At 45.8% G+C, this 26219-nt stretch overlaps 1 protein-coding gene across 3 annotated transcripts in view; it reads right to left on the minus strand.

Annotated features, from left to right (window-relative positions):
- The window catches only part of LOC121274602 (pyruvate carboxylase, mitochondrial-like), a 1197472-nt gene that overhangs the window by 478600 nt on the left and 692653 nt on the right, over positions 1-26219 (minus strand). The window lies entirely within an intron of this gene.

The raw sequence follows: 26219 nt of genomic DNA on the forward strand, positions 1-26219 counted from the left end.
CATAACCACTGCATTCTTCTTCATCAGCTCTCTGCCTAGAGGCAGGTCTGACCCACAAACCCTGCGATCTCCACCAAGGAGGCAGGCCCTGGATCCACCCCAGCTGGAACAGGGATCAAACCTCGTGCCCCAGGCACCAATCTGATCCACACCGGCCATCTGCCATCCAGCTAACTGGTTCCCCCCCCACCCCCGCACCCCCCCAACCGCAACCACAACCCCAACCCCCACCCCACCCCCCACCTCCCCCTCCCCCAAACAAGAAGTCCGAGTTGTGGGCGCCACACACTCTTACACGCATGTTGTAGCCTAGAGCTATGGATTGTGATGGTAGAGGCTCCAGCTTTCTTTCCCTGACCAGGAATCTCCCACTCTTACCGCCTGCCATTGGCGTGTGTTGGAAGGATTCACAAGTCGATACTCAGCCCATCCGGCCACGTTGTGAATGCACCTTCCTTTGGCCAACAAGTCCCGGAATGGGACTCGAACCCGAAACTTCTGGCTCAGAGGCAGGGACACTACCCACTGAGGCGCAAGACCGCCTAACCATTACCTTACTGCACCCGATAAAGCTCTTCACGTTTACCTGAACCTGAACATGATCAGAACAATAATTGATGGCACATGAAATTGAGGTAATAATTATGCTGACGTGAATCCACAGTTGGTAGTTAAATCAGCATCAGGCAAGTCAAGACAAAGCTCACCCTGTACACAAAACAGACACTTAATTTACACTCCCGTTTTTATGCTCTCAGCTCTCGTCTGTTTAAAAATGCAGATTTATGGCCAAATATGGAACAATAAGGTTGTGATTTACTGACAGAGAGTGGTGATCAACTTTGTACAGTCTCAAAATCACAGAAAGTCATTTACTTCAGGTAGATTTGAAGCTGTGCTGTTTCCCTGCTCTCTTTCCATATGCAAACAAATCCCATTTCCCTGCTTTCCTCCCATTCTCCTAAACACCCAGATTTTTATTATGGCGGAGAGCCTCCGGCCTGTTCCGTTACCACTTGGGGTGGGGCTGGGATTCGTGCATGAGTGGGTTACGAAGGCAGCTGGCCATTTAAATCACTAGATTCCCCCACTATTTTGATGGGGCAGGCATGTGAAACCCAGAGTGTGCTGGTGGATTCATTTGGATAGCCCTTTGGAGAGGTAAGGTACCCCTTTGGATAGGGTCTTGGGACACCTTTGGGAGAGGTAAAGGCACCCTTTGCGATTGTTAAAAGTAAACATGATTGTGCGTAAAATGTGCATAACCTCTTGGAACTCTCCGGCTGTCAAAGAAATCTCAAAATCACAATTGGGCTAAGAGCCGGTGCTGATGTAGATCATGCGATGTAGGGAGTGATGGGTGGACGAGACTTGGGCGGAGTTAAGATTGCTGACAGTAGACCATGCAGACGGCGGTGGGCCACTTCCGCAGGGGTGGCGGGGGGGGGGGGGGGGGGGGGGGGGGGGTGGAATCAATAAGTAGCAGCCTTGCCAGAGATTCCCACATCCCAAGAAGAATTTTTTTTTAAAAAGGTTGTTTTCCGACCCGGCACTGCACCAGCCCTACACGGATCGAGCCAAGAGGCTGCAGGTTGGCGAATACCTGGGCAGATTTGGGTTAAAATTAATTGGATGCAACATTGGCCTTAATTCTGCCTAATGAAGCAAAGCAGGTCAGACACAGGAAGGTAGGAGGGAAAACTAGTGATGATTAATCATGATATAATTAGTTGTAAAATTAAGAGAGAAAGGAAGCAGAAAACTGAACAGCGATGTTGATTGATTAGAGGAGTACAGACTACAGAGGCACAAAAGTGGACTTAGTCTGAATAAATTACTAAGGAAAGTAAACTTCGCCTCATCTCTGTTTTAAATGGGCAACAGTTTATTTTTAAACTGTGACCCCTCGATCTAGGTTCTCCCACAGGGGGAAACATTCTCTACACATCCATCCTGTCAAGCCCCCTCAGGATCTGATATGTGTTAAGCAAGCCAGGTCAGACCAGACTTTAATCTGTCGTATTCAGAAAGGGAACTGGAGCCTCCCACATCTCCCCTACACCCCTCTCCCCACCGCCAGCCCTCCCCCACCACAGGACCTGCTGTCGGTTCTCATAGTCCAAGGATTCTTTCGTGCTGAGGTGACAGCTAAAACTGGAATGGTGTTTAACAAGCTGGCAGAGATTTCTTTTATCTCAGCTGCTAGCTGAGACTGTTTCCTCATGTCAGACCCCTCGGGCAGCCATGGGGAGGGCAGATGAGGGTGAGAGATCCCTCAGGGCCTGCAGGATAGGTCGTTGGCGGGGGCAGGATCTGGAGCAGGAAACTCTGCAGCTCCTTATTGCAAACCTTGGGTTGGTTGAATGGATCGAAAAGGCATATTCCCCACGCTCTCCCCATTTCTAACTGTAAATACTGTGGCTACAACAGCAGGTCAGAGGCTGGGAATTCTGTGAAGAGCAACTCACCTCCAAAGCCTGTCCACCATCTATAAAGCACAAGTCAGGAGTGTGATGGAATACTCTCCACTTGCCTAGATGAGTGCAGCTCCCACAACACTGGAACATCACCAACAACGTAGCTGGAAGATCAGGGCATGACCCTCTTGCTGCCACCAGCAGCTGGTTCTGGTGGGCTAAAGAAAGCAACTTGTAGAGTGGAGAACTGAGAACAGGAACAGAGTCTGTTGCTAGGATAGAACTCAAATAGGAAAGTCCATGCTCATTAAGTGAGCCGAGGTTTGCGGCGACACATCTCGCTTCATTTTTCAGATTAGTTTATTCACTTTGTACACCCACTAATTCTGGTCATAACTGATCTGAAACTCCAACTTCCACTCTGAGTCCGAAACCTAGTCCAAAACCCTGAAATGAGTCTAATCCATCCCGGAAAATCTTCCTGCTGCACTGCAGCCAGGACGTTCAACAGCATTATCATTGCTGAATCCCCACTGCTGAATCCTGGGGGGGTCACCACTGACCAGAAACTGAACTGGACCAACCATGTGAATACTGTGGCTACAACAGCAGGTCAGAGGCTGGGAATCCTGTGGAGAGTAACTCACCTCCTGACTCCCCAAAGCCTGTCCACCATCTACAAGTTACAAGACAGGAGTGTGATGGGATACTCCCCATTTGCCTGGATGAGTGCAGCTCCAACAACACTCAAGAAGCTCGACACCATCCAGGACAAAGCAGCCCGCCTAATTGGCACCCCATCCACCAATTTAAACATCCACTCCCTCCACCACCGGCACACAGTGGCAGCAGTGTGTACCATTTGCAAGATGGACTACAGCAACTCACCAAGACTCCTTCAACAATGTCTTCCAAACACACAACCTCTACCACCTAGAGGACCAAGGACAGCAGACACATGGGAACACTACCACCTGCAAGTTCCCCACCAAGTCACTTACCATCCTGACCTGGAACTACATCGCTGTTCCTTCACTGTCGCTGGTCAAAATCCTGGAACTCCCTTCCTAACAGCACTGTGGGTGTAGCTACACCACAATGGACTGCAGCGGTTCAAGAAGGTAGCTCACCACCACCTTCTCAAGGGCAATTAGGAATAGGTGACAAATGCTGACCTAGCTAGCCACGCCCACATCTTATGAATGAATCAAAACAAAGGACAACACCTCATCAACTGCTGAAGTCCACCTAGAAGCTCCCAAAATAATCTGTAAAAGAAGACTAGCACTTCCACGCGTGTTTCACCACATCAGGGCACGCCAAAGCATTTCCCAGCCAATGAAGTCCTTTTGATGTGAAGTCACTGTTGCAGCAAAGAAAGCGTGGCAACCAATTTAGGCACAGCAAGATCCCGCAAACAGCAATGTGTTAATGACTGGAGAAGCTGCTTCAAAGATGCAGGATGAGGGATAAATATTGGGCAGGAAGCACGGGAAAACTAAAATTTTTTGATAATGCTGCTGTGAAGCACTTTGGGGCATTACGCTACATTAAAGATGCTGCAGAAATCTAAGTTGCTGCTACGGCGATGTTCCTGACAAGGCAATCCTCCCACTCTGCCTGGTGTCCGCAGGTCCTACCAAACAATCCATTATTCCTTTTGCTTTTAAACCTTTGATCAGACCCCAAGGCTGTACAGAACCATACCGACGAAAAAGGAAAGTTCATAGGGCTGGCAGGATCTTAGATGTGCAGGCTTTAAACAACTAATGGATATTTCATGTAGAGAACCTATGTGTGAGATTACAGCTATCGGGAAAGATTGAACAGAGCTGAGCTCTTCTCATCGGAAAAGAGAAGGTCGGGAGGTGACCCGATAGAGGTCTTTAAAATGATACATGCGTTGTATCGTGTAGATGTGGAGGAGAAGCCCTGACTAGGAGCCATAAATACAAGTCAGTTACTAACAAATCCAATGGGGAAATCAGGAGAAGTTTCTTCACTTGGAGAGTGGTCAGAATATGGAACACTCTACCCACAGGAGGAAGCTGAGGGAACTAGCTCAGAGGCTTTCAAAAGGAAACTTAGGCAAGATAAAGGGGAATAGAAAGATGTGCTGAAAAGCTGAGATGAGGTGGATGGACTGGAAGGATATTCATGTGGAATACAAACAGCAGCCTCGACTAGTTGGGAAAAATGGGCCGACGTCGTTCTGTGTCATCTCAGGCAACGCAAACCATGCCAGGGCTCCTGCTCCACCCGCTTAGTAACACACGTGGCTCTGCAATGGGCCTGGTGGGGAGTGTCCCCCCCGCTACTCCGCTGTTAATTAATGTGATTGACTGCAGAATCAAGCAGTCATGTCGCAATCAGTCTCAGCCTTTCAAAACACATCAACTGGTCTGAACAGCACTTTCTAACTCTGTAAGTAAGTCTCAGTTTCGCTGTCTCTGTGGCAGCGTTGGTAGGGGAGGGTCGCCCAAAGTCACTGCCTGCAGTAGAGATGTTCTGCCAAGAAGGTTAGTAACAAAGTGACATGGATTGCAGACAATTGTGAACACATCAACAGGAGGAGGCCATTCAGCCCCTCAACCCTGTCCCACGATTCAATTAGCTCATGGTTGGTCTGTATCTCAACTTCATCCACCCACCTTAATTCGATAACCCTCAAAATGCTTGCCTACGAAACATCTATCAATCTTAGTTTTGAAAATTTCAATTGACCCCCCCCCACCCCAGCCTCAACAACTTTCTGGGGACAGAATTCCAGATTTTCACTCCCCTTTGTGTGAAGGAGCGCTTCCTGACCTCACCCCTGAACGGCCTGGCTCTAATTTTAAGGTTAATTGTCTGCACTCCCTGACACCAGTGGAAATAATTTCTCTCCAGCTACCCAAGGCAACTTTCAAGAGGGAATTGGACAAATACTTGCAAAGAAGAAATTTTCAGGGCCATAGAGAAAGGGCAGGGGAGTGGGACTGATTGGATAGCTCTTTCAAAGATCCAGCACAAGGGATAATGGACAGAATGGCCTCCTTCTCTGCTGTAAGATGGTATGATTCTACAATGATCCACTTGCACGACAGCAGTGATGGGTGAACGGGACTTGGTGCAAGTTGGGATATTTCTATGTTTGCTTAACACAAACTTACCAATCTCACACAGGACTGGTAAACTAAGCGTATGTTCAGTTTATTTAAAGATGTAGTAAAGGATTGCTCAGCAGACAGATTTACTACAAAGATTCAACAAGTGTTGTTAACAGGAAAGTACAGCTGCAATTTGTTCACACCACACGCTGCTTGCTAAACAGAAAGCTCCTCAGAACAATGTCGGCTGGTCACCTGGTTTACATCCTAGCTACTTACTCATTAGCAAGTTCTCTCTTAAAGCAATATCGCAAGTTCAGATTTATGGAAGGTGTCTCTGCAACTTTGTCCTTTCTCCGCCAATCTCCTCCCTTCCATTGCTTAAATTGCCAGATCCCTAACAACAGTGCCCTGTGAGGAGGATAGTCAAGGAATACAGGATGAAGCCAGGCTAGTGAAATGGGCAGACATATGGCAGATGCAATTTAATGTGGCTAAGTATGAAGTGATGCACTGAGGGCACAGCAACGTGGAGAGGCAGTATAATACAATAATGGTACTAACTTGTGCGAGAGCAGAGGGGCCTGGGTGAGGGGCATATTCACAAATCCATGCAGATGTCAGGGCAAGGATTTGTGAATAGCAGATAGGGCAAGTGGCAAGTTCTTTAAGGAAGCATATGGGATACTGGGCTTGTAAATAGGAACATTGAATACAGAGGAAGCCATGTTAAACTTTTTCAAGTCACTGGTCAGGCTTCCGAAGGAGCATTGTGTACAATTCTGGGCACCACACTTGGAGATAGTATAAGGAATCTGGGAAATTCCTACATTGGGTTTGTTGCTGATTTACAAAAACAAACTAATGCAATGGCTGACTGGCGATGCACTTCTTTAATTGTTTTTCACAGATGACCATTGTTTGCATGGACGCTGATAGCACAGCAAGAGATTCGGCAGTTTTAATAATTTAACGAGTTTAAGGATCCATAGGCATCGAATATATGATGATAATGTGGGCTAAAAGCTGCCTTTAACTCATTCAGGTCAGTTGTTACCTTCTCAGACAAATTGCTTGAGAAGGGGAGATATGGAAGTTAACTTCAAACTAATTGCAAGCACTTCGGTCTCCAATGTAAAACCCACCACATCAAGCCTGGCTACCATTGTTTCTGAAATTGGAACCGATAGGACAAATTGATATGAACTGCTATTTCAAGCGCTCAAAGGGAAGTTTGAGACACTTGCTTTGAAATGTGGGAAAATATGAAGCTGTTCACTTTAAAGGAAGAAAAAGGATGATTTTTTACCTAACTGGAGAACGGCTGCAGAATTCCGAGGGGCAGAGGGATCTGGGTGTTCTAGTGCATGAGTCACAAAAAGTTAGTATCCAGGTACAGCAAGTAATCAAGAAGGCTAATGGAATGTTATCCTTTATTATGAGAGGAATTGAACATAAAAGTAAGGATGTTATGCTTCAATTATACAGGGCATTGGGAAGACCACATCTCGAATAGTGTGTGCAGTTTTGTTCTCCTTATTTAAAGGACGATGTCAATGCATTGGAGGCTGTTCCGGGGGCGTTTACTAGATCGATATCTGGAATGAGTGGATTGACGTATGAGGAAAGGTTGGACAGAATGGGCTTGTTTCCACTGGAGTTTCGAAGAGTGAGGGGTGACTTGATTGAAGTATGTAAGATCCTGAAAGGTATTGACAAGGTGGACGCGAACAGGATGTTTCTACTTGTGGTTGAATCCAGAACTAGGGGCCACTGTTTTAAAATTAGGGTTTGCCCTTTTAGGACAGTGATGAAAAGAATGTTTTTCTCTCAGAAGGCTGTGCAACTTTGGAACTCTCTGCCTCAGAAGGCAGTGGAGGTGGGGTGGCTGAATATTTTTAAGGCAGAGGTGGATAGATTTCTTGATGGGCAAGGGAATCAAAGGTTATTGGGGGTGGGGGGGGGGTTTAGGTGGAATGTGAAATTCAAAATACAAACTGATCAGCTATGATCTTATTGAATGACAGAGCAGGCTTGAGGGGCAGAATGGCCCACTTCTGCTCCTATTTCGTATGTTTGTATGTTCGTAAGTTTCATCGGAGGGGAGGTTTAAGGGGATAATTAGATGGAAAGCAGTCCAGCTGGTTCCTCAGTATCAAGGAAGAAAATTTTGGGGGTAAGTAAAATTGAACTTTGACCAAACAGTTTAGCTCAACAACACTGCTATTTGGATTTGGAATAATTGGGAGTGACATAATGTCAGGCACAATATAAGAACAAAGAAGTACAGCACTGGAACAGGCCCTTCGGCCCTCCAAGCCTGTGCCGATCATATTGCCCGTCAACTAAAACATTTTGCACTTCCAGGGTCCGTATCCTTCTATTCCCATCCTATTCATGTGTTTGTCAAGCTGGTTAACGGGTTATTTTTGGGAAACTAAAAGATTGTCTAGAATGAAGAACAAACAAAATGTGTTAATGCCTGGAACTAAGTGGAAGTGTTTGATTTTTGTTTTAAAATTTATGAGAATATTGCATTGGATGGTAAAGTTTCTCCAGGGCTCATGAATGAGATAGAATGGTAACTAAGGGGACGTCTGAAATTGAATGAGAGGAAGTGATCAAGGATAGAAGATACAGAGAGGGGAAAAAAAATCGCACCACCTATTTGGGAATTGTTCTAAAGTAATGTTCTTAGTCGAATTGAAATGAATTAACACAAGGTATGAATATGATATCAATATACATTCTGGTGACAATCAGGAAGGTGTTGCTGAGACGAGTAAATTGATGGTTTTTTCCTCTTGGAGATGATTGCATCCCTGCCTACGAACTTGCTTTGGGAGTAATTTTAAGCTGCTAGAAACTGAACATATGTTGAGAGAAGTTTGGCCTTGTCTGGAAGGAGTCTCCACCAACACTCTGTGTGGGCCGACAATGGTGTGACAAAGCAATGCAACAAAAGAGGAAGGATTTTTTTTCCTCTGTTGCTTTCTAAGGTTGGACATGTTCTTTAGGATAGAGTCTAGGTGCAAGAGGAACCAAGATGACCTCATAAACCACACCCTCCTAAGTTCAATATCATCACTAAGATTGAGAACTGTTTCCTTCTCTCCCTTTGGGATGGGGAGGTCGAGAAAGACAAGATACCAACCATGGGTGGGAGAAGTTTCCATATCTGCTGGTGGGGTGGTCCACAACTGCTAATGTCAAAAAAACAAAACAAGGCAGCATTGTACGAAATAAAAAGCATTGAACAAAACTTTCCAATTTAAAAAAACAAAAACTTTCGAACAATTGATTTTAATGGAATGAATCCCTTGGGTTCAATTCTGCCAAAAAACATTTGCTTTATTTTACAGCCTTGTAGCTTGTTATGAATGAAGGTGATGATTTTATGGTCAAGGGAGTAAGCGCATAGGGAATTGCTAATTACTGCAATTCCAAGTTCTTTCTCAGGAACTTTTCATTTCTAATAGTGTGTTAAACTTCCTGCAATTCAAAGGTGCCAAAAATCATCCAATGTTTTGGGAGCTAGTGGCGTTACGATAATGTTACTGGACTATTAATGCTCTGGAGACACAGCAGCTGGTGGAATTTAATTTGAATTAATAAATACAACGAATTAATTTAAAAATCCTTGCAATCGAAAGTTAGTCTAAATAACGCTGACCACAAAACTATCACTGATGGTTGCAAAAACCCATCTGCTTCACTCATGTCCTGTAGGGCAGGAAATCTGCCATCCTTTCCCGGTCTGGCCTACATGTGGCTCCAGACCCACAGCAACATGGTTGACTCTGAAGTGCCCTCTGAAATGGCCACTCAGTTCAAGCGCAATTAGGGATGGGCAATAAATGGTTTAAAAAAAAAAATTGGTTAGGGTCTGCCAAACAGCACAACGGACTAGAAGGTACACAATACTATATACACAGACAACCACAGGCACTGACTACTGCAGGCTCAAGGGTTAAATACTACGATATGGAACATTATACACACTTCGTAATTTTATGCCACTATTGACACTACTTACAATATCACCAATCTTTAGCTCACCAGAGCCTCAATGAGTAGCACTTTGGCCCCTGAATCAGACGACTGTGGATTCAAGACCCACCCCAGAGGCTTGAGCACAATGTTTAGGCTGACACACAAGTGCGGTACCAAGGGAGTGCTGTACTGTCAGAGGTGCCGTCTTTCAGATGAGACATTGAATCAAGGCCTCTAAGGTGGATGCAAAAGACCCCATGCTACTATTTCAAAAAAGAGGCGGGGGAAGTTCTCCCCGGTGTCCTGGCCAACATTTAGCCCTCAACCAATATCTCTAAAACGGATTATCTGATCATTATCACATTGTTGTCTGTGGGAACTTGCTGTGCACAAACTGACTGCTGCGTTTCCTGCATTGCAAAATGGCTGCACTTCAAAAGAACTTCATTGATGGTGAAGCACTTTGGGACACCTTGAGGTGGTGAAACGTGCTACAGAAATGCAAGGCTTTCTTTTATTATTGGCAATCTTGGACATATGGCTTTCTGATGTGCTATTTATGTCGTTAATAAATATGGTTAAGTCCCAGCACTGATCTTTTGTGGGATACCACAAGTCACTTCTTTCCAATTCAAGCACATACCATTTAGCCCGAGCACCTGTTTTTCACCGCTTAACTAATCTTGTAAGCAGCTCAATAAATTGCCCTCAACTCCATGAGCTTTAATTGTAGCTAACAGTCCATTATGTGAAATCTGTTCAATACCTTTCAGAAGTCCTCATAAACTACATCCATAGAAATTCCCCTATCTAGTAATTTAGCCCATTCCGCAAGAAAAAAAAAGTTAGATTCATCAGACATGACCCACTCTGTACAAATCCACATTGGCACTCTCTAAACAGCTCAAATTTCTCCAAGTGACTCTGTCTTTAATTATAGATTCCAAACAACTAACCCACAACAGATGTTAGACTAACAAGGTCTATAAATTCCTGGTTTTTCTCTCTCTCACCATTGTTAAACAAGCAGAAACATCTTCCCTACACCTATGTTACAGGGAGGCGGTGGCATGGTGCTATTGTCACTGGACTAATATTCTCGCAACTCAAGATAATTCTCTGGGGACCTGGGTTCAAATCACACACTGACAGCTGATGAAATTTGAATTCAATAAAAATCTGGACTTAAAAGTCTGATGATGCCCACAAAACCAATGCTGATTGTTGTAAAAACCCATCTGGTTCACTGATGTCCCTTTGGGGAAGGAAATCCACTGTCCTTCCCTGGTCTGGCCTATCCCATGTGACTCCTACAGCAATGAGGTTGACTCTTAAAATGCCCTCGATGAGGGCAATAAATGCTGGCTTAGCCAGTGACACCCACATCACATGAACGAATAAAAACCCTTATCAGCTCAACTCTCAGCCTTCCCTTTTCTCAAGAAAAGAGGCCCCTCAGGGTTGCCAACTGTGATTAAATGCCCCCACGTGTCAGCCAACACATCCCATCCTTGTGATGCACTGCCTTCCTACGCCAATTGGAAAGCAAAAAGATTCATTACCCAGCTGGATGATGCTTGACTGTCAGGCAAACAGTCCCCCAGTCCCCATTTTCAATATTTTTATATCTGGTAAAGAGAAATGTTCAAAGAAAATGACAAAACAAAACCTATCTTTTTTAATGTCCCAATGATTTTTCTCCAGGGTTGCACAGAGGAGTGTCCTGGAGATTGAGCTTCAATTCCTGGATATTCCAGGCCAGTCCTGGAGGGTTGGCAGCCCTACCCATTCTGTTAAGCCTTTCCTGATTGTTATAACTGTTCAATTCTGTTTAAATTTTTTTTACACTTTCTCCAATGCCTCTTTTTTTTTTGTTTATAATGTGGGGACTGGAACTGTACATTGTACGCCAAGGGATATATAAGCAAATGCCAACCAATCAGCACCCTTTTCTTCTGTGGTATAAATTGTTGTGACTGTTTGAAATTTGGCATTCTTGCATTTGTCTGGATGAGTGCAAGGCAAAAAGCTTTGGCAACATGTCTCTCCTTTCAGCAACATTCAAGCAAGTGCTTGAAGCAGAGGAATATGCAATTTTATAGGGAGAGAGTGGAGCATTGGGATTTATTTTGTATTCGTTTGGCAAAGAGCCAGGATATATCAGACTGGCTGATTGGCTCCCTTCTGAGCTGTAACATTTTATGGTGTCTATAGGTATAAAATGCAAGCAGGCACAAGGGGGGCAGGGGGTGGGGTGGGGGTGGGGTGGGGGTGATTGTAGATGAAAGGGTTAAAAGCATTTTTCTTCATGCCTGTTTTTCATCGTCTGTAGACAGGGTCAATTGATCTGTGTGTGATTGCTACAGCTCAAACTGATGCTCTATCACGCTCAAAAACACAGATTAGTCTGTAGTTAAATGAACCGCATGTTAAATGGGCTTTCACCTGCTCCTTGCTGTCTGCACTCATCCCCGTATGACAAAGTAACACTCCCAGCCCCTTCCTGAGGTACTGCTGTAACGAGAATATGAGCAGGAAGATAGATCACTTCTCCATTTCTCCCCCTTGGATAGGAGGTAAATCAAATTGCTATTTTTAAAACGATTTAAAACACAAGACTAACCAGGAGCAGTAAACGGTTAGGAACAGGGAGTGGCATTACAGCCAAATTAGCTCACTTAGTCTACTGCAGCAGGAGATACAGGAGTGGCTGAGTAGGGAGCAACACCACAGGAGTGAGAGGCTCAAAAGCTGCAGCTCCTGGTCTTACTGCAACTTTTCCCAGAGGAGTCAATGTCAGATCGACCAGGGATGGCCATCAAGGTGACCAGGATGAGCAACCATCCTGGATTTTACGGCACTGGCCCGTATTTGAGGCGGCTGTCCCGTGTCCCGGGCTGTGTGACGGTGGTGCGCTGTTTGTCTCGCACTTTTGACGTTTCGTTATGGCGCGTGCACAGCACACACTGCGCTCTCCCCCCGGTGGCCCGCCCCTCACAAAGCCTGGCAGCGCCATCCCCTCCCCCCGCCACTCCTGTCGTACGACGCCCCCCCCTCCCCCGCGCCAAAGTGTCCCTGAAATTCTTTTCCCTGAGAGTTGGTAACCCTGAAGGCAATAGGCAGGAGTCTCTCTGAGCACAAACCTGTCACTAGTGTGGCCACTGGCACAGCATCAGAAATCAAGAAGGCCACAAGAAAGAAAGACTTGCGTTTTCATAACCTCGGGACTTTTTTTTTATTCTTTCACGGGATGTAGGCGTCACTGGCTAGGCCAGCATTTTTATTGTCCATCTCTAATTGCTCTTGAAGGCGGTGGTGAGCTGCCTTCTTGAACCGCTGCAGTCCATGTGGTGTGGGGTTGTTTTTCTTCGAACAGAGGAGGCTGAGGTGTGACCTAATTGAAGTGTACAGAATGATGAGGGCCCTAAGTAAGGTAGACAGGAAAGATCTGTGTCTCCTGGCTGAGGGGCCAATTACCAGGGGACATAGATTTGAGGTAATTGGTAGAAGGATTAGGGAGGACATAAGGAAAAATTGTTTCACGCAGAGGGTGGTGGGCATCTGGAATTCATTGCCTAAATCAATGGTTGAGGCTGAAATGCTCAACTCATTTAGAAGGTACTTGGGTCTGTATCTGAAGTGCTGTAACCTGCAAGGCCATAGACTAGGTGCTGGAAATTGGGGTTAAAATGAGCGGCTAATTTCTTTTTCATCTTTTTTCTGGCCAGCACAGGCAAGATGGGCTGAATAGCCTCTTTCAGTGCTGTGACTTTTCTACGGTTTCTACACACTGCTGTTAGAGAGGGAGTTCCAGGATTTTGACCCAGTGACAGTGAAGGAACGGTGATATATTTCCAAGTCAGGGTGGTGAGCGGCTTGGAGGAGAAATTGCAAGTGGTGGTGTTCCCCATGCGTCTGCTGTTCTTGTCCTTCTAGGTGGTAGAGGTTGTGGGTTTGGAGGGTGCTGTCGAGCCTTGGTGAGTCACAGCCAGTGAAGTACTTTTGAAGTGTAGTCCCTGTTGTAATGTAGGAAATGTGGCAGCCAATTTGCTCACAGGAAGCTCCCACAAACAGATAATCTCTTCTTGTGATGTGGATTGAGGGATAAATATTGGCCAGGACACTGGGGAGAACTCCCCTGCTCTTCTTCCAATGGCAGTGGGGTCTTTTACATCCACCTGAGGTGGTAAACACAGCCTCAGGTTAATATCTCACCTGAAAGATGGCATTTGCAACAGTGTAGCCCCGGGAGTACTGCCCTGGACTACAGGCTCAAGTCTCTGACGTAGAGCTGAGAATGAGGTCAAGCTGACCGACTCTCAGTATTCAGAAACCTCCACTCATTTCCAATTCCAAATCCTCTGCCTATCACTGGTAAGTTGTTCCCAATCAGTCTCAAGCTCTCCCTGAAAGAGCTAAGTCTCATTGTTGATTCCATTAAAATTACAAATGGAAGATTCTAAAGAGCGTTGAGCGGTCAAGATTTTGGAAGATTTCTTTTTCCCTGGTAAGGGGTTGAATCTCTTTGAAGACTTTGCTTACACAGAACCTCTTTATCTGGCATTATGCTGGATTAAACCTTAATTCTCATTACTGAATGCATTGAAAGCTGCAAGCGACCACTAAAAATCAATAGAACAAGAAAAGAGGATTAATCGAGTAAAGAATGGGCCTGTCATTATAAACTTACAATATCCTTTGAAGGTAACTCTTTATCACATCTTTGCAAAGTGCCCTTGACTGAAAACCAAAATACACTTCATAAGCCCAGAAGGCTCATCATTGTATTGTGAGGAATTTCAACTATCAAACTATATACATGCAAGTATATACACACATGCAAATTTATAAACAAACATATTTATGTCAGTCATGTCAAACGTATGTTTCTACTTTCCTTATTTCATACACAGCTGCTGCCTGAGAACACATACTTCTCCCAGCTCTTCAAAATTCCTCTGAGCCAGCACCCAAGGGAGTAGCATTCCTTCCGATCTCCCTCCCAGTGAATCTCCCACTGTCTCTGATCTCCCTGCCAGTGAATCTCCCACTGTTTCTGATCTCCCTGCCAGTGAATCTCCCACTGTCTCCGAACTCCCTCCCAGTGAATCGCCCACTCTCTCCCCAATCTCATTCCCAGTGAATCTCCCACTGTCTCCCATCTCCCTCTTACTGAATGTCCCACTCTCTCTCCCCCACTCCTGCCCTCTGGGTCTCTCATTTTCCAAAGGGGATTGAACAAATAGTAAGAAGGGGAAATTTTGCAGGGTTATGGGGAAACAGTAGGGGGTTGGGATTAATTGGGTAAGCTTTTTCCAACAAGCGGCATAGACGTAATGGGCCGAACGGCCTCTTTCTGTGCTGCATTATTCCATGGTTATATCTGAAGGTCGCTGCTCTGGGATGAAGGATGCATCTTGAGTGGGACCCAAGGCTAGTGGGAGGTTTGTTCTCAGCCTCACGCAATGCTTTACAGTCAGTGCGTTCGGACGAAAGGTAACTGACCCAAAACGTCAACTCTGTTTCTCCCTCCACGGATGCTGCTTGACCTGCTGCGTACATCCAGCATTTTGTATGTCTATTTCAGACTTCCAGCAGCCACAGCATGTTGCCTTTGCGGACTGGATTTCATTAGTTCAGTCGGATGTGATTTTGAAAATATTTTATTGGGAGCCATGGAGTGAAGATAAAATAAAAAGAGGATGGATCAGTGTAAGGAGTTTTCCGGGGCGATTGTCAAATGTTTGCAGCCAAGTATCCTCTGCAATGCTTCATGCTGAGACATATACTAGAGCATTATCTCTCTAAGCTACAGCTGCCAAGCGTATGCACATAGTTTCTTCTCTCTCTCCTACTCAAGGTGGCTGCTGAGACTGCGAGTGTCGGCCGTCCTAGCGCTCTCCTCGCCGGGTTCACTCCCACTTGAGCAGGGGAATCTAGGCTGGCAGTACCAAGGGAGGTGCCGGCTCTCGGGGGAGACATTAAACCAAGACCCGGTCTGCCCTCTCAGGCGGATGTAAAAGATCTCACGGCCACGAGCAGAAGAAGAGTGGGGAGCGGAGTTCTTCCTTCCATGTTGATACTTATCCCTCAACCGACATCACTAAAAACAAATAACTGTTTGTTCGTCATCGCGCTTGATTTGCAGGAGGTTGCTGTTGTGTCTCCTGCATTACGATGACTGCACTTCTCTGTGGAGGTCTCCTGGCGCAGTGGGTAGCGCCCCTGCCTCTGAGTCAGAAGCTCCGGCTTTGAGTCCTATCCCAAGACTTGATGGCCAAGGAAGGTGCGTTCGTAATGCGGCCAAACAGTTTGACTATCATCTGCAAATCCTTCGAACACAGGCGATGACAGCGGGAAAGATTCCTGGTCAGCCACGTGATGGAAAGAACATTGGAGCCCCTACCATCATTACCTGTAGCAGGTAAAAGTGCATGTTGTCACAGCATCTCGGACTCCCTGAGTGATCCGCAATACACAACCTGTTAGGTTGTCTGGAACGTCCTGAAAGGCTCTATACAAACGAAAGATGTGTCACTGAAGGAAGAAGAGGGAAGGAGCTCCATTCAGTCAGCCAGGACCACAAGCTGTTTGAGCCAGGAGCGTGTCCTTCAACACAATACCAGATAATTGAATGGCATTTGACCATGGGCTGAACAATTCGGCGGTTCTCAATGGTAAGTAATATTAAGGGAGAAGTAGCTGAATGTTTCAGCAGTGCTATGGCAATATATTTTCACGCCGGAATTAAATCATTTTATTTTCTTCCAGTTTATAAAACTACTGGAGCAAACAAAAAAAAAGAATCTTTACAAATTTTCACAGGACAATGAATTTTGACAGCAGTCTGGGTGCAGATAGAAAAAAACAGTCATTGAGAAAGAAAAATCCTTCACACAAGGTTAATAGAAGAGACATTTCCTTTCAGGCTGCTGATGCAGGGGCATCACCATCTCCACTGCATAGAATTACACAGAAAGCACAGCACACAAACAAACCATTCAGCCCAACCTGTCCCTGCTGGTGTTTATGCTCCACATGAATCTCCTCCCACCTCCTCTTCACCTCACCCTTATCACCATATCCTCCTGCCCTTCTCTCCTTCATGTGTTTATCCAGCTTCCCCTTAAATGCACCTGTGCTGTTTGCCTCAAGCACTTCCTCGTAGCAGCTTTCATGTTCTCCCCACTCTCTGGGTAAAGACGTTTCTCCTGAACTCACTATTGGGTTTATGAGTGGCTCTCACGCATCCTTGGCCTTCGGTCTTGGATGACTCAACAGCGCTGTGGGTGTACCTACATTCACGCGGACTGCAGCGGCTCAAGAAGGCAGCTCACCGCCACCTTCTCGAGGGGCAATTAGGGATGGGGCAATAATGGCTGGCCTGGTCAGTGACACCCACATCCCACGAGCGAATAAAATAATAAAGAACTGGAAACGTCTTCTCTGCGTCTACTTTATCAAGCCTCTTCATGATTTTAAAGGCCCCTATTGGGTACCATTCCCACATCCTGCACCCACACCCCCGACCCCACCACCGCCAGACTTCTCATTTCTAGAGAAAATAGCACTAGCTGCTTCAGTCCGTCCTGAGAGTTATAACCTCTCAGATCTGGAATCATCCTTGCGAATCTTTTTTAGCAGTTTTTTCTACTGCTAGAAAACTATTCTTATAGTTTTGTAACCGTATATTCTTTTTATATAATATCTGCGCACAGCTTGGGGAAATGTGCTCTGACCAAGGCTGTCTACCAGTTTAATATGACTTCCCTGCTTTCCAGTTCTGTCCCTCTCAAAATTAACCCCAATCCTTCGTTCATTTTCTTTATGACTTTGTTAACCTCTGTCACCACCTAAAATGCAAAAGCCAAATACTGAGGGTGCTGGAAATCTGAAATTAAAACCCGAAAATGCTGGCTGGGAATACTTGCTAAACTGATATTAAATGGAAATAATTCCCCACCGATGGCTGCCCTGTGCAAGGGGAGTTTCAGTTACCATCCTCACCGATCTTTTAAAAGCAGCGAATTAAAAACCAAAGGCACAGGAGGCATTCAGCCGGTCAGGCAGGATCCATGGAAAGTGAAACAAAGTTAACGTTTCTGGTCAATGTCCTGTGGTCCACACTGGCAAAACGTCAGCAGGTCAAGCAGTATCTGTGGAGAATGAGACAGGACTGCTGACGTTTTGCCAGGATTGTCCAAAGGACATTGACCAGAAACGTGAACTCTGCTTCGCTTTCCACATAACGTGCCTGGCCGGCTGAGTATCTCCTGTGCTTTTGGTTTTTAATTCATTGTTTTTTTTTAAAGATCGGCGAGGTTAGCAACTGAAACTCCTTGCACAGAGCGGCTGTCAGTTGCGAATAATATCAGTTTGTCAAGTATTCCCAGCCAGCATGTTACCCTAACCCACTCTGCCTGCTTTTTTACAATGAAAGGCGCCCGAGTTCTCCGCTCAGCACAGTCTGTCTGCCCTCCCTGGTGAAGCTATTCTGCTAGAGTTATGAACCCTCTCAAAGGAACCACGTTGGGATTGCCCACCTTCTAGCACTGGCCTTAAGCCCCAGTTATAGCCAGGTGAAAAATGATCGGGCCATCAAACAAAATTCTTCATTCTTTTTCATTGTCTTTGAACACTTTCATTTGTCAATTCTAACATTTTTGGAGACTAAAGGTATACTATTGTGTTGCTGGGTTGGCGTACTTTCAATAACTCCCAAAGACTGCTGGCTGCAAACATGCTAACTTTATTGTAACATATTTAGAGTTATGCAAACACTCCCTTACGCTAGCTTCTTTACAGGCTGCTTTCTCCTCAACTCTCAGATCAACTGATATGTCACTTCCTTCTAGGACCTTTCAGACTATTACAATTGACCCTTTATGGGAATTTTTCTTTATTCGTTCATGGAATATGGGCGTCACTGGCTAGACCAGCGTATACTGCCCGTCGCTAATTGCCCTTGAGAAGGTGGTGGTGAGCCGTCTTCTTGAACCGCTCCAGGCCATGTGGTGTACCCGCAATGCTCTTAGGAAGGGAGTTCCAGGATTTTGACCCAGCGACAGTAAAGGAATGGCTATATAGTTGCAAGTCAGGATGGTGTGTGGCTTGGAGGAGAACTTGCAGGCGATAGTGTTCCTATGTGTCTGCTGCCCTCGTCCTTCTAGGTGGTAGAGGTCTCGGGTTTGGAAGGTTAAGTCTAACATCCTCCATTATACTACAAGAGATGATGGCATTTCCAGTCAAGATTAAGCCAACTGGCTAACAAGGCATCTGTTCCCTTTCCAATTGGCTGAGGGAAAATGAGGCACTAAGAGGATGGACCAATGGCGGGAGTATGGGATCAGGGCAATTCGAGATGTGGGAGCTCAGGTGGTGTAACCTCCGGGAGTCCACAGAAACAGAATTGGAAAGCCGAGTACCAGACCGATTTCATGGGCTACTTGAAAAACCAGTAAAACTAGGAAATGCCTGGTATTGGTGCGAACTGGTCTTTTCACCTTAAAATGGAACTCCAGTTCGGACCAATACCAGTCATTTCCAAGTTTTACTGCTTTTTTTCCCTTCAGGGGGTGACTGCACCAGTCAACATGTTCACACAAAGGGCATGGCTGCCTCCAAGTGCAGGGCTCCCAATCAGGAAATCAGTGATGTCACAAGCAGGTAACCAATGATGATAGAGACTCACGCCCAATCAGAAACCAAGAAGGTTGCAAACATCCAATAGGTTCCCATTTGCCAACGGATTTAGTTGTAAGAGAGAAAGCTGATTGGATATGCTAAAGGTCCTATAAGAAGAGGTGAAGCAGTTGAGCCCAATTCCTCTCTCCCATAATACATGTGACATCAGTCCCATATTGACATGGTTAACTGCTAACTGCCCTCTGAAACGGCCTAGAAAATCACATGGGACAATTAGGGATGGGCAAAAAATGCTGGCATTGCCAGCGATGCGCATACTTTTTATTCTTTCATGGGATGTGGGTGTTGATGGCAAGGCCAACATTTGTTGCCCATCCCTAACTTGAGTGGATTGTTCGGCCATTTCAGAGGGCAGTTAAGAGTCAGTCACATTGCTGTGGGTCTGTAGTCATATGTCAGCTACACCAGGTAGGAACAGCAGATTTCCTTCCCTAAAGGGGCATTAGTGAAGCAGATGGTTTTTGTTTTACAATTGATGATAGTTGCATGGTCACCATTATTAATTCAGCTGATCAGTTAATTGAATTTAGATTCCACCAGCTGCCATGGTGGCCTTTGAACATATGTCCCCAAAGCATTACTGGGCCTCTGGATTATTAGCCCAGCAACATTACCATTCTGTCACTGTCTCTCCTTAACACATTCATATTGGCTACAAGTGCAGGGATTAGTGGTGAGCTGAGATGCTGGGAATGAATGAGATGCAGTATGTTAGGTACCAGGAGCAGTGAGACTGACATTAGATGCAATGTGTTAGGTACCAGGAGAAGTAAGAAGGACATAGGTGACCAGGTGTGTAGATGAGGGCAATGCATTTGACATAGTATACTTGGACTTCAGCAAGGATTTGATAAGGTCCCGCATGGGAGACCGATAGCGAAGGTAAGAGCCCATGGGATCCAAGACAATTTGGCAAATTGGATCCAGAATTGGCTGAGTGGCAGGAAGCAGAGGGTGATGGTCAAGGGGTGTTTTGTGCCTGGATACCTGTGTACAGTGGGGTTCCACAGGGATTGGTGTTGGGTCCCTTGCTGTTTGTGGTATATATAAACGATTTAGACTTGAATGTAGGAATGTTGATCAGTGAGTTCACGGATGACATGAAAATTGGTGGGGTGGTAAATAGTGAGGAGGATAACCTTAGATTACAGGAGGATATAGACAGGCTGGTCAGATGGGCTGATTGGTGGCAAATGGAATTTAATCCGGATAAGTGTGAGGTGATGCACTTGGGCAGGACAAACAAGGCACGGGAATACATGATGAATGGTAGGACCCTGGGAAGTACCGAGGATCAGAGGGACCTTGGTGTGCATGTCCACCAGTCCCGTAAGGTAGCGGGACAGGTAGGTAAGGTGGTTAAGAAGGCATATGGGATACTTGTTTTTATTAGCCGAGGCATAGAATATAAGAGCAGAGAAGTTATGTTGGAACTGTATAAAACGCTGGTTAGGCCACAGCTAGAGTATTGTGTGCAGTTCTGGAATCTGCATTTTTGGAAGGATACGATTGCACTAGAGAGAGTGCAGAGGAGATTTACCAGGATGTTGCCTGGACTCGAGAGTTTTAGTTAAGAGGAGAGATTGGATAGACTGGGGTTATTTTCCCTGGAGCAGGGGAGATTGAGAGGGGACACGATTGAGGTGTATAAAATTATGAGGGGCATAGATACGGTAGACAGGAAGGAACTTTTCCCCTTGGTGGAATGATCAATAATCAGGGGGCATAGATTTAAGGTAAGGGGCAGGAGGTTTAGAGGGGATGTGGGGAAGAATTTTTTCACCCAGAGGGTGGTGGGAATCTGGAACTCACTGCCTGAAAGGGTGATAGAGGCAGGAACCCTCATAACGTTTAAGAAGTATTTGGGTGTACACTTGCGATGCCATGGCATACAAGGCCTAGTGCTGGAAAATGGGATTAGAATAGTTAGGTACTTGTTTGACTGGCGCAGACTCGATGGGCTGAAGGGCCTTTTTCTGTGCTGTAGACCTCTGTGACTCTATGAGATGCAGTTTGTTAGGTACCAGGAGGAGTGAGACTGACATTAGATGCAGTGTTTTAGGTACCAGGAGGACTGAGACTGACATTAGATGCAGTGTTTTAGGTGCCAGGAGGAGTGAGACTGACATTAGCTGCAGTGTTTTAAGAACCAGGAGCGATGTACTCACAAATAATAACTGCTTGTTTTATAAACAGAGCCAGGAACAAATTGCAGAATCAAATTCATCTGTGAGCTCGCTTTTAAGTTAAACTTTATCCTGTGAGCTGCTGATATTCAAGCACAAATCCTATCCTGGAGGTGTCTGGTGAAGGGTTGTTTAATTCCAGGAGTCTCTTTGGAAAATGGCAATGCGGGCTTCAGGCTGAGTTTCAGCACTTTTCACATGAATTCTGTCAGTGAGTGTGGAGAGAATATGCTCTGGATTTGTGGTTGTTTGCTGCCCCTGGGAAAACCCATGGTCGACAGATTTATTAACCTGCTTCCCTGCGCTGTATAATTTACCAGGCATGCCAATTTCAGAGAGAAACAAGACTTGAAACAATCTGTGTGACTGGCGCACGCTTATAAACCAGTAATGCCCAGTTTGGTGCAGGCTATGTGCAGAATGCTCTTGCAGTCAGATGTTATAAGGTTATAATTCGATCCAGGGCTCCTCTGATGTTCTGACATGCGAGAATGCAGCTCCAGCCACTGGGTACAATGAGCTGAACTCGGAGGTTCACCCAACAGCTGCGTCCCTGAGCAGCAGGTTTCGATCATCCCCCGTCAGCTCACGCAGGGATGAAACGCGGAATCTCTGTCAGGAGGCTGCTGAAGGGTTTATCAACATATCGTGAAAAGGCACTGGGGTCAGCAGGAGCATTGCCATGGACCTCCCAAGCTTGTTTACAACTGCGGGTGACCACTGCTGGCTTACAAAGCTGTGAAGGAGCAGGCATGAGGTGTCAGGAGCAAGGGTTGAGTGTGCCAAAGTGCAGCAGGAACTGGGCTAACAGTGACTGGTAAGGGGTCTCGGTGCACAGGCAAGGTAAGATGTCAGGAGGTGTGACCAGTCTAAGGGCAAACAAAGGCTGGTTGAAGGAAGCACTGTACCAGCAACCCGGTGCTACCTACGTTTCGAAGGAAGGATGAAAGGAGGTGAAATCGAACGTGCAGGGGTTACCTGAGGGTGAGGGAACAAAATGAGCCATCGGGACAATCCTCATGAAAAGAAGAGACTGATCCTCTCCTTGTCCCGAGAGCAGGTTCCAATCTGTTCAAATTCGAGGAAACCGCTTTTGAATATTATGCTGACAATTGGATTGGGAATTCTGTGAGCAACACTGAACAGTCAACAGTGTTGTCGGGAACAACTGCCTTTGCTTTGTCAACCCACTCCGTCTATGAGTAAATAATGCCACACTGCAGACCCCACTTTGAGATAGTTTACCGCAAGGAGCTTAAGATCCACCAAACTGTTGGCCCCCACTCCCTGCTCCAGGTGTTGTTACACAGGGTTTTGCAAGAAACATTTATCAGTTTAAATGCAACATTACATGTCACAGACTACAGTATACAGACAACAACAACTTTCATTTACATAGCACCTTGAACATAGTAAAATGTCCCATGGTGCTTCACAGGAGCATTGTCAAACAAAATTTGCCCCTGAGCCACATAGGGGGATATTAGGGACAGGTGACCAAAAAAAACTTGGCCAAAGAGGTAGGTATTTAAGGAGCATCTTAAAGGAGGAGAAGGAGAGGCGGAGAGGTTTAGTGAGGGAATTCCAGGGCTTAGGGCCCTGGTAACTGAAGGCATGTTGGCCAATGGTGGAGCGATGGAAATTGGGGATGCACAAGAGGCCAGAATTGGAGGAGTGCAGGGATCTCGGAGGTTTGTGGGGCTGGGGGGGATTACAGAGACGAGGAGGGGGAAGGGAAGGGGTGGGGGAGGATTTGAAAACAAGAAAGGGAATTTTGAAATCAAGACATCGCTGGGCCAGGTCACCAAATACTGAGGTTGATGGGTGAACAGGATTGGTGTGAGTTCGAAAATGGGCTAACAGGTTATTGGATGAGCTCAAGTTTACAAAGGCTTGGGGGGGCGGTTGGCCAGGAATGCGTTGGAATAGCCCAATTTAGAGGTAATGAAGGCATAGATGAGGGCTTCGGCAGCAGATGAGATGAGGCTGAGACAGAAATGGGCAATGTTACAGGTGGTGGAAGTAGGCAGGCTCAATGATGGAGAGGGTCAGGAACTCAGATCAGACATAAAAAGAGTCTGTGATCCACCCAGCCTGTCCCACACAGCTGCAACGCAAGACTCCCCAACCCAACTCACCATCGGAGTGAGAGGGGAAACCAAATTAAAAAGCCAAGACGGCTGATTTAAAGCGATTGAATTATTGCACTGTTATGCACTCATGGGGTAACATTCAGCACTAAATCAGTGGCAGCAATGAGCTGCCACCAAAACCTTATCTCTTGTAACTGTGGATATTGAAGCCCTGGATACATAAAAGCATAAGAAAAAGGAGCAGGGGTTGGCCATACAGCCCTTCGAGCCTGCTCCACTATTCATTATGATGGTGGCTGATCTTTATAACAACTCTATTTTACTGGCCTTCCTGTTCAAAAGCCTATCAATTTCACACTTAAATGTGCTCAATGACTGAGCATCCACAGCCCTCAGGGGTCCAGAGTTCCAAAGGTTTGCAACCATCTGAGTGAAGAAATCTCTCTTTATCTCAATCCAAAATGGCCAACCCCTTACCCTGAGACTGTGACCCCTTGGTTTAGATTCTCCAGGCTGGGGGCAGCAGTCTCTCGGCGTCTAACATGAATAGTCCTCTAAAAACTTTATACTTTTCAAGGAGGTCTCCTCTCATTCCTTTAGACTCCTGAAAATATAGGCCTGGTCTACTCAATCTCTCCTCATAGGTCGAGCCTCAGCCCATCTCAGGATTCAGCCTAGTGAACCTTTGTTGCATGCCCTCTAAGGCAAATATATCCTTCCAAAACAGTACAAAGTACTCCAGGTGTGGTGTCACAAAGGCCTATATAATGGCAGCAAACTTTCTTACTCTTGTACTGCAACCCTCTGCTAACATTGCACTTGCCTTCCCAATTGCTTGTTGGTGCTGCTGCTGTTGCTCCTGCTGCTTCTCGTGCTGCTGGTGGTGGTGTCGCTTCTGCTCTTGACCCTCAGAGGGGCAAGGTGGAGCTGCATAAACTGTTCTCCTGCCATGATGAAGGCCAGCAGTAGGGAAGTGCAGCTGAAGGTGAGTGAAGTGCTAGACTGGCAAGGTGCCTACCAAGAAGCTTGCAATTACCTGACTGCACTAAGGAAAGTGATGCTTTGGACAGTAGCCTCTCACCTGGCCACGGCTGGAGCTCTTCAGTGTAACTGATAAAAGCCTACCCAGCTTGTCAGTTTCAATGAAGAAGCTCCTCCCACTGTGCATTCCCTACAAGCGGAAGCAACGGGCTTTTGAGAACGAAGACATTCATGGTTAAAAAGGCTCTCAATTGTCTTTTAAACACATCAATTGTTTTGACCCACTGAGGTTCCCCTAGGAACCTGCTCTGGGGAAAGCCGGAAGAAGATGGGATGACAATGGGACCGCGACTCAGTGTCATTTTCCAGGACTTTCCCACACCACACATCCTGGAACCTACCTCCACCTGCCTGAGAAAGTTGTGCCCTTTGTGTCCTCCTCATAGCTTTCCATCCCACCCAGCTTTGTCTCATCAGCAAATTTGATTACATGACACTTGTCCTCTCATCCAAGTCATTGATACAGATTGTAAATAGCTCAGGCCCAAGTATGGATCCTTGTGGAACCCCACTAGTTACACGCAACCTTCGCAAAGATGACCTGCTCATTCCCACTCTTTTCTCGCATACATTAACCAATCCTCAGTCCAAGTCAATATATCACCCAATTCCTCAATCCCTAATCTTGTGAAACAGTCTTTTTTTCTGGCACCATATCAAATGCCTTCTGAAAATCCAAATATACCACTTCCACTGGTTCCTCCTTTACTATCCTGCAAGTTACATCCTCAAAAAGATCAATACCTTGACCAGTCAGGGTCAAGCTGCCTGGTTTAAATTTCAAACAATGCTTGGGAGTTAACTGTCAGTCACCATCAATTGGTGCATTCTCCATGGCAATACCTCTACCAAACAGTCTACTCTCCAAGCAATCAGTACTCTCTCCTCATACAGTATAAATTGTTGTTTTTCTCTTATATTGGTATTCTTGTGAAGTGTCCTGATGAGTGTAAGATGATAAGCTTCGACATGTCTCTCTTTTCAACAATACTCTAAAATAGGCTTGCCAACCACGTTTTCCTTTTCGTAATATTGCGTGACTGCCTTATAATATTGTGATTTTCCAAGTGCTCTGATACCATGTCCCTAATAATAGATTCCAGTATTTTCTCGAAGACTGGTGTCGAGCTAACTGCCCCTACTTTCTCTCTCCCTCCTTTCTTGAACAACGGGATTATATTTGCTACCTTCCAATCCATAGGGATTGTTCTAGAAACTAGGGAGTCTGGAAGATCAAAACCAATGTTCCCACTATCTCTGCAGCCTAGAAACCTAAAACCCTGGGATAAAAGCTATCAGGTCCAGGTGAATTGTCAACCTTTGGTCCCGGTAATTTCCCCAGTACTTTCACTTAATGCATATTAATTACTTTAAGTTGCTCACTCTCATTAGACCCTCGGTTCCCCACTGTTCTTTCTGCCTTTAACTGTGGAGGCAGATTCAAAATATTTCTGACCATTCTTGTATTTGTTTAGGCAATTTGATCGCTCTGGGGATTGGTTGAGGTAGGAGTTTTAAAAGAGAATAGATCCATTGGCAGGTTCCTATCCCTAATGATCGGAATTATAACAGAGCAGTCGATCCCACTCCGAGCATCAATGGTCAGGGAAAATGTTAATGTTAAGGTAGAGTGCCAGTGGGCAGGGAAAGAGCCCGTGGGCAGGGAAAGAGCCCGTGGTCAGGGAAAGAGCCTGT

The sequence above is a fragment of the Carcharodon carcharias genome, assembly GCF_017639515.1.
Source record: "Carcharodon carcharias isolate sCarCar2 chromosome 37 unlocalized genomic scaffold, sCarCar2.pri SUPER_37_unloc_1, whole genome shotgun sequence".
Lineage (NCBI taxonomy): Eukaryota > Metazoa > Chordata > Chondrichthyes > Lamniformes > Lamnidae > Carcharodon > Carcharodon carcharias.